The sequence below is a fragment of the Gossypium arboreum genome, chromosome 9 (genome assembly GCF_025698485.1).
Source record: "Gossypium arboreum isolate Shixiya-1 chromosome 9, ASM2569848v2, whole genome shotgun sequence".
Lineage (NCBI taxonomy): Eukaryota > Viridiplantae > Streptophyta > Magnoliopsida > Malvales > Malvaceae > Gossypium > Gossypium arboreum.
Window position 1 is genome coordinate 49,131,198 of NC_069078.1, and position 8,323 is coordinate 49,139,520.

Consider the following 8,323-nt stretch of genomic DNA (forward strand, 5'->3'; position numbering starts at 1 on the left):
TTTTGTGTTTGAAAATTCGGAAAATAGTGCCCCAACGTACTGGGTGTTGATTTTTTATTTGACCAAATAATTGAATATCTTTTTTGTTTTTGAGGAATGAGTTTTGTAAACCATGAGATGATCTTGGTTTCGAGGGTTTAAAATGTCGTATCCTAACATATTAGATGTGATATTTTGTTCTTTCGGAAAAAGAGAATCTTAAAATCCAAATCGAGTTGTTCGCGCATTTTTAAAGGGATCATATTTTAACATTTTTTCAAATTTTTAACGTTAGGACATTAATTAATTAATTGGTATCAATTTTGGACGTGGCGAGGGTGTTAATCCTTCATTGTATGTAATCAACTCCCGAACCTATTTTCTATTATTTCATAGGCCAAAATCAATATTTTAAATAAAACAAAGTGTTTTATAAGTTAATCTAATCACACTCAAACAAAAAGATTGGTAACAACTTTATTTTTATTTTAAAAATCCACTCATATTTTTCAAAAATAAAAAATGGTTTCGTAAATTAAGATTGTAATTTTATTAGAAGAAATGTTTGCTTTATTAATATATTGTATCAGTTCCGACTCTCCCACCTTAAAAATTTCTAGACAAAAAGAAAATGGGAATTGCTCAGCCGTCTCTATCATCTATCACTCCTCCGAGATGCTTTTGCCTTTGTTTGTCAATACAAGCAGCCCTACCCCATGCCCCTGTTTCTATCATATTACCCAATGCTGCTAATTTGCTCCTCTCTTTCAATATGGTTTCTTTATCCTTCTTTACTTGCCAATAATTCATCCTTCATTTCTCCACTTGTTCTCACTCTCATCATCTTCCATTAATGGACACCTATCTCTTCTTCTTCATCTTACTTGTTCTCCCCGTAGCTTATTCCGATGACCACGGCCTGTTCTTGGAATGCAATTAGACATTCAATTGTGGTACTTTACAAGGCATCGGATACCCTTTCTGGAGCCCTCCTCTGCGCCCTAGTTACTGCGGTCATCACGGGTTCGAGCTCATTTGCCAACAAAATCAGTCCCCTGTCATCACCATTAAAACCCAGAGATTTCATGTATTGAACATCACTCGTGCTGATGACCATTGCACCTGTTGATACCTGGGAAGATCCTTGTCCTCAACAATTCCATAACATCTCATTAAACCACAACCTCTTTGATTTTGCTGCAACCATTCGAAATCTCACTATATTCTACGGCTGCCCTCTTGAAGATGATATACCTTTCCAACATAGATTTAATTGCGGTACTACTACATCCAGCGGCAACACCTATGCCTATTACCTGGATGAATCATTGTCCAGACTTCACCGTTCGGAGCTCACGGATTGTGACACCAGTATCATAGTTCCGGTTAATCAAAGCGAATTTGATGAACTCTGGAATGACCTGACAATATAGTGGGTGCTTGGAATAAAGGGTTTGAAGTAATGTATCAAAAGGACATGATTTCATGTTTGGCATGCAGGAATTCAGGTGGAGTATGTGGATCTAATAGTTCATCGCTTGATTTCTTATGCTTTTGCCCCGACCACCCTTGCTCTAAATCCTGTGTGGTTTCTGGTATGTTTGCTTCTTCTTAAACTATTTATCTATTCAACTATTTAGAGAAGCATAGCAAAGTTCATTAACTGCTTGATATAATGATTTTCTATCTTGGCACTTGCAATGGGTTATTAGTATTGCTTGAGGTAATGTTTTTCTTCTCGTGGAGACTCGCATAAACCCATTTGAAAGCTCTACTCCTCTTGTCTTTAGTTTGATTGTAAGACGTAATATGATGATATAATAGGAAGCCTCCATTATACAGCTGGTTTCTAATCTCCAGGGATGACATTTCTCGTCTTAGAATTACTGCATCGCGTTTATCAATCCACCATAGCCTAGGTCAAAGTCAACAACAGCCATCGCTATGCCTTCCTTTCTCTTCCATGGAAAAGTCCTACATTTACGTATTAATATACAAAAAAAGATAACACGTCGTCTACTTTTATTACTTTAATCAACAAACATATATCGTATACCAATTCATGTCTCTTCAAAAACTTCAAGAATGCATTATCAATTGTGCCTTTCAACTCTTGCCATTTCCATCTTATCAATTGTGCCTTTCAACTCTTGCCATTTCCATCTTCACCTTCTTCTTAACCATCTTCTTCCTTATCCCACTATCATATAGCCAAGATGATGAAAATTTTGCCCAATGCTTTGATGCTTTTAGCTGTGGAGACATACACAACCTCATGTTTCCTTTTTCCAAGGATGATAGGCCTCAACTCTGTCACCAAGATGGCTTCGTGTTGAGCAAATGTGAGGATCCCCAGCCTATCATACATATTGGTGGGAACGAATACCGACTCATGTACTGAAAACACTCCACTTTTACAATGAGTATTGTTAGAAACGATTTATGGGAACAGAGTTGTCTTCCAAATCCCATCAATATCACCATAAATGACTCTTTCTTAACCCATCCTCCAACAAATCGACACCGTACTTTGTTTTACAATTGCTCCAACGTACCCCAACGTCCTATTATATTTCCGTGCTCCCCTGAGTTACTTTCTTTTTATGCGGATGATTTAAGTGAAAGGGATACTTATAGAGACTTTAGCAACTCTTGTGGTACGAATATTCAAGTTCAGGTTAGTCAGAGCAGTTTTGATGAACTCCAGACTGAAAGGAATGAATATATGCTTGAAGAGTGGAGATTTGGATTTAATGTGGTGTATGATTTTCCTGCAATTTTCTGTGAAAGATGCGACAACCTTGTAGAGAAATGCTCCAACTTGATGAATGAATCTCGATATCCTGTCTGCAAGCCTGGTATGCTTACATTCCCTTAAACTCTACTCTTCATCTTCTTTACACATGCAACTCACACACGTTTCCAAAAATTAAACATTGAAAATTGAAGTACGGAATTTAAGTAGCACGGAATTTAAATTATAAATTTTGTTTGATATATTATTTAAAATTAATTGTAAAATATAATTAGATTGTTTATAAATATAAATTTTAAATTATATAAAATTATATTTTATATTTTTATTTTATATATTTCACTTTATTCTATATAAAATGTAAAATTTTTATAAGATAATATAATATTACAATAAATAAAATAAAATAAAGATAATTAAAAACATTTTTAATTAAGTAATAAATAGCTATCGTTGATTAGAGCTTTAAAAGAAATCCATTCATGGTCTAACTTTGGACTTGGTCAACGGTCCCACACAACAGCACCCATTAAAGGATTATTCTTCCCAACTTGTTTGGCCCATTTCATTTCCGCCACCCCCCGTTTAAATGAAATGAAAAGGTGCCGCCAAATTAATGTTTCTTTTTCCCTCCCTTAAATTCAACTACTGAAATCTTTGGCTACATAGAGCAAGTGCCCCCACCTATTAAATTACTCTTCTATTCTGTCTTTTCTCAACGGTCTCATTAAATTATACTTCAGTGCATTTGAACCCATATCCTCCTGTATTGGAATAATGCTTATGTCAAAAAAAATTATTAGAATTTAAAAAAAAAGAAAAACAATGTTTGGAGCAAAACAATATAACACTTGAAATTTATATTGTTTGAATTGGATTGGATTTGCCCAATTGGTCAGATTGTTTGGATGGGGAATTAGTTGGAATATCAGTTCAAAAATGATAAAAAAAGTGTTAACTCGTGAATTATTGCGGATTGATTGAATTAAGCTAAAAAATTAATTGAAAGGGATTTTGTTGAGTGTTTTTGTGTATCTGTCCCTCAAGGAAGCTAATTTCTCTATTTATATGATATGATTCTTGGATGTGACGTCCTAAGTAGGCCCCTATGCATGCCAAAACGTATCTTATTCTAAGATTAATATGTGTTTCCTAAGTGTGAGTTCACTTGCATGATGATGCGAACCTATCGCGTGCGAGCTAATGTCAGCGAATTATGCAGGCTATCATTATTGAATCGAGTCGGTCCTAGTCAAGTAACTGAGTAGCGGGTCAATAATGGTGAACACCATAACAATTTTTCCCTCACCTAATTCGAAGAAGAGTTATAAAGTGACTCTTTTGATAACTTAACTATGCGAAGCAAGGGGTTTTTAATAATGAAACTTGTTGCACACACCTTTCGTTTAAAATTGTTGTATACGCTTTACGATGTGTTAAAGAGACGTACAATTTTCTAAAGTTGATTGGGCCTTTGCTACTGGACATGCGAATCATCATGTTTTGAATTTCTTTAAAAGGATTTGGTTTTACCTCTAAGTATTGAACTGTTTGGATTTTAAATTCTTGAAGAAGAGAAGCTGTTGAGAAGGGAAGTCTTGATTCAGATGTAAACTTTATTAAAATTTTCAAATATTCATTCTATTCATTCTAGGTTTAGTCTAGCGATATCGTGAAGGCAACGTTCCCGTGGAGGCAAAAGTGTATGCTTGCACCATCAAGTATGAAGAAATGAGTCGTCGTTTGGCCGTTCGAGGAATTCAACTACCTAATTTTTCCTATGACTTCTCAATTGTTGAAAGTTCGAGGCGATTAATTGACACTGAAGGAGGTTTCCTGCTTCTTTTGCATGTATTAGGGAAGGGTTTTCACCTTCCTCTCCACCCTTTCTTCTACCATCTTCTTGATGAGAATAGGACAACTCCGGGGAAGTTATCTGGTTTCTCCTAGTGGGTCGCAGTCACCTATTTCATTGAATGTGGTCGTCGAGAAGAGGCATCATTGATTTCTGTTTTTGAACATCTGTACCAACTCAAGGCTTGTTACTGAGAAGGATTTTTAGGTTTATTTTATTTTACTCGTGAATGATGCAAGTTGATCATTTCGAACTTATCTTCCAACCTTCAGTTAAATTGTGGTAAATACATACGAGTGAAGAATAAATTTGGATTTCGTTTTAATTTTCCAACTAAGTGGTCGATACCTAGCAACAGTGTGTGCTTGCAAAAGTGAGGTATCACATTCGAAGTAGGTTGGGCTTAATTTTCCAAGCTTCATCGAGGTCGCGTATTGGAGCTTAAGGAGGTGCTAATTGCTAGAAATGTGTTTCACCATTGCCTTATAGATCTAAGCCCTAATAGGTGGAGGCCGGTTGATGACAAAAATGGTGTGGACACTGTGTCAGTTTTGCCCGCGGAGTTCGCGTGGCCATATGGAGCTATTTATGAATTGGGGCTTATTTCTTTAGGAAAAGTGAAGGAGCATAAGAATTATTTTTATACTTTTTGTAAATTGAAACCTCGCTCGTGGTCCTCCAAATCTGCAGGGGATCTAGAAGGTAGCGCGAACACACCTATGATTATTGTTAGTGTTGATAATAGGCTTATTGGTGATGCAGGCATAATTCACGTCGTTGAAGAATCTTTAGGGGAATCAACAAGCTTTTCTAGAGAGATCGGCGAATTCATGAATGTATGATCTTTTATGTAGAATGTGTGAGGTGCTCTTTCTAGAGCTTTTGCTAAGGAAGGAAGTGGGAGTAGTTGAAAGAAACAAAAGACTACTGTTAGGGCTACCAACATTATACTAAGTAGCGAAGAAGAGGGTAGTTTGCTGAAGGATATTCGTTGAAAGAATGGGAAGGACCGTGCTACATCATCTGGGATTGTGGCAACCATCGTTACAGTCCCTCCTATGATTCTTTCTACACTAGTGTCCCCACCTCCTCTAAGGCCATCGACTGAAGATGCCTTTGGTGTGATTGTTGAACATGGTCATCCTAGGGGTTCGTTGAAGTTCATGTCTACTGGTGGTGAAGCCCAGACATTGTTTTCATGGCGCGACCACCTAAGTATGCAAAAGTTTCCTTACTGCCTTACTGGAGTGGATAAAAAATAAAAGGAGTCGATGCCTCAAGAAGCCAAGGAGTATGTTTTTCCTTTTGCGTCGTCTAAATGTGTGAAGAAGGCGTCATTGAAGGAACTTGTGTTGTCTCTTTAAGTGGCTTTCATAGAGGCTGAAATGATTAGTGTGGGGCTCACCGAAGGAATAAAATAGGAGGTAAAAAAGATGGAATTCACGAATGTTTACTAATCTACCATAAGGGCTTTAGAGAGGGCTCGCGAGCTACATAAACAATTGGAAGAAGAAAATAACAGACTGATAGAGCAAAATAAAAGGTAGAGAATCGCTTCACTCTTTTTGAAAAAGTCAATTAGAAATTACATGAAAAGATCAGAAGCATGCGAGTCGAAAATGTTGTTTTGGAAGAAACCATTAAAGCCATTAGCGAGCAATGTAAACTTGCTATGGCTAAGTTGGAGAAGCATAAAGAAGAAGCCTTGGAAAAAAATAAGGCAGACACAAGGCATAATTTTTAGTATTATCTGCCAAACTTGAAATTGAATATTCTGTTGCTTGCCCAAGTGATTGGTGGACCCTTTGATGCGCGCAAAGTAAATTTGGATGCTCTGAGTCATCTCACAGGTGCCCATCTAGACTTTGATATTTATCTCACAGGAGTTTGTTGAAGAGTGGAAAAATTCTAGTATATTTTATCTTGCTGATACTCTTACTAAGACTAGTTCTGCTCTTGTTATTGGATGTGAAGGAAACAATAACGAAGAAGTGGAAGGAGAAGAGAAAATCGCTGATCCTAATGACACCAGTGCAAATTCTTAATTTCTTTATATTTATTGTACCTTTGGCACTATATTTTAAAATGAAATTGCTTTTTTTTTTTTTACTCTAGCATTATAGTATTGAGCAACTTGTTGAGCTTGATTAGCGTTCCTGATTTCTACTATCTCTTTGATTTCATCAAGAAGATCTAAATTGAGTCTGATGGCTTCTTGTTTGGAATTTTCATCAAAATGAGATGTTCTATGGGATTGCAAGCTTATCTCATCAGTGATTACTTCTTCTGCGCCATATATCAATGAGAATATTATTTCCTAAGTTGTTGCTTGAGGAGATGTTCGTAAGACCTATATAATTCCTGTAACACACCAAACTCGATCCTTTAATAGGATCTGAGAATGATGTATCGTTACTATAAATCAAACTAACTTAAAAATATTTTTGGTAATAGCTTTACAAAACTTTAGAGATATGGATATAAACTTATGATAGCTGGTGCTTTATTAAAGCTTGAATGAAACCATTAACAAATTCAAAATAACGAATAAGTTATATGGCGCATAAGTTCAAGAGTAATGACTTCATAAACAGAGTATAATACTTTAAAGTCAAACTATGATATTTCATTAAGATCTCATAAAATAAAGTCTTAACAAAACATAAGTTCTTTGTACAAATCATTTTCAAAATCCATTTACAAAATATATTGTTTGTTTACAAAAAACTTTTACAAAATTCTGTTGAAAGACATTTTCCAACTTCCTACCTGATGGCCTTAACTTGCAGGGCGAACTTCTTCATTTTTTATTTAACTGGCTTTGCTTTGGGAGATACATTCAACCAATGTACAATCACTTATGGGTCCACACCAGGCATATCCATTGCTGACCATGCAAAATATCTAAATTCTACCTCAAGCATTGTACTAAGTCCTTCTTTTCTTCTTTAACTAATGTTGATGAAATCCTTACCAACCTTTCTGTATCATTATAAAATAATTGCAAAGTTTCTGTAATCTCTGCTGCCTCTGGCTTACGAACTCTTTCCTCGCTTCTGACATCCAAACTTATCCAAATCTGAAACCTGCCTAGCCACCTCCACTTGCTACGAACTCTGACCTTGAAAATGCTACTCGCAAGTCTGTTTAACTGACGATATATGACATTGTATGGATAATTGCTGGTTAAATTTCATGAATCCTACCCCCGTTTTGTAGGGAATTTGATTTTCATGCAAAAGGTGTCAATCATCATTCTGGCTATTCTCATAATAGGACATCCAAAAATAACATTGTAAGCCATAGGATGGTCTACCACAAAAAAATTAAACGTGTTTTGTAGTAATGTGCTCGCCATCTCCAGGGTAACAGGTAGAGTGATACACCATTTTACCTTGACAGAATAGTTGGTGAAACCATATAAAGTGTTTGCCTTCTTTAAATCCCGTTCCTTCAGTCCTATCTTCTAATATGTGTCCCAAGTCAACACTTTTATTGTACTTCCATTATCTACTAGAATCCTTTTAACTTCAAATCCAACAATAATTGTTATCGCAACCATAGGGTCATTTCCTTCATTGTCACAGATTGAATTCTCATATTTCTCATTAAATTCTACCTTTCATTTCTGTTGCTAGCGTAACATCTTCGACGAACTAATTGACATTACGTTTTTGAGATTAGCCTTCCTTTTTGTGTTAGATGTCATCCATTCTTCATCTATGCCAACTATG

The 8,323-nt window shown here is 35.9% G+C and overlaps 1 long non-coding RNA gene across 1 annotated transcript; it reads left to right on the forward strand.

Annotated features, from left to right (window-relative positions):
• The first annotated feature begins 587 nt into the window (after positions 1 to 587).
• Positions 588 to 7,040, forward strand: LOC128280708 (uncharacterized). The gene is made up of 2 exons (XR_008270827.1): positions 588 to 1,574; positions 4,389 to 7,040. It is a non-coding gene; the product is annotated as an uncharacterized LOC128280708 (long non-coding RNA).
• The last annotated feature ends 1,283 nt before the right edge of the window (positions 7,041 to 8,323 follow it).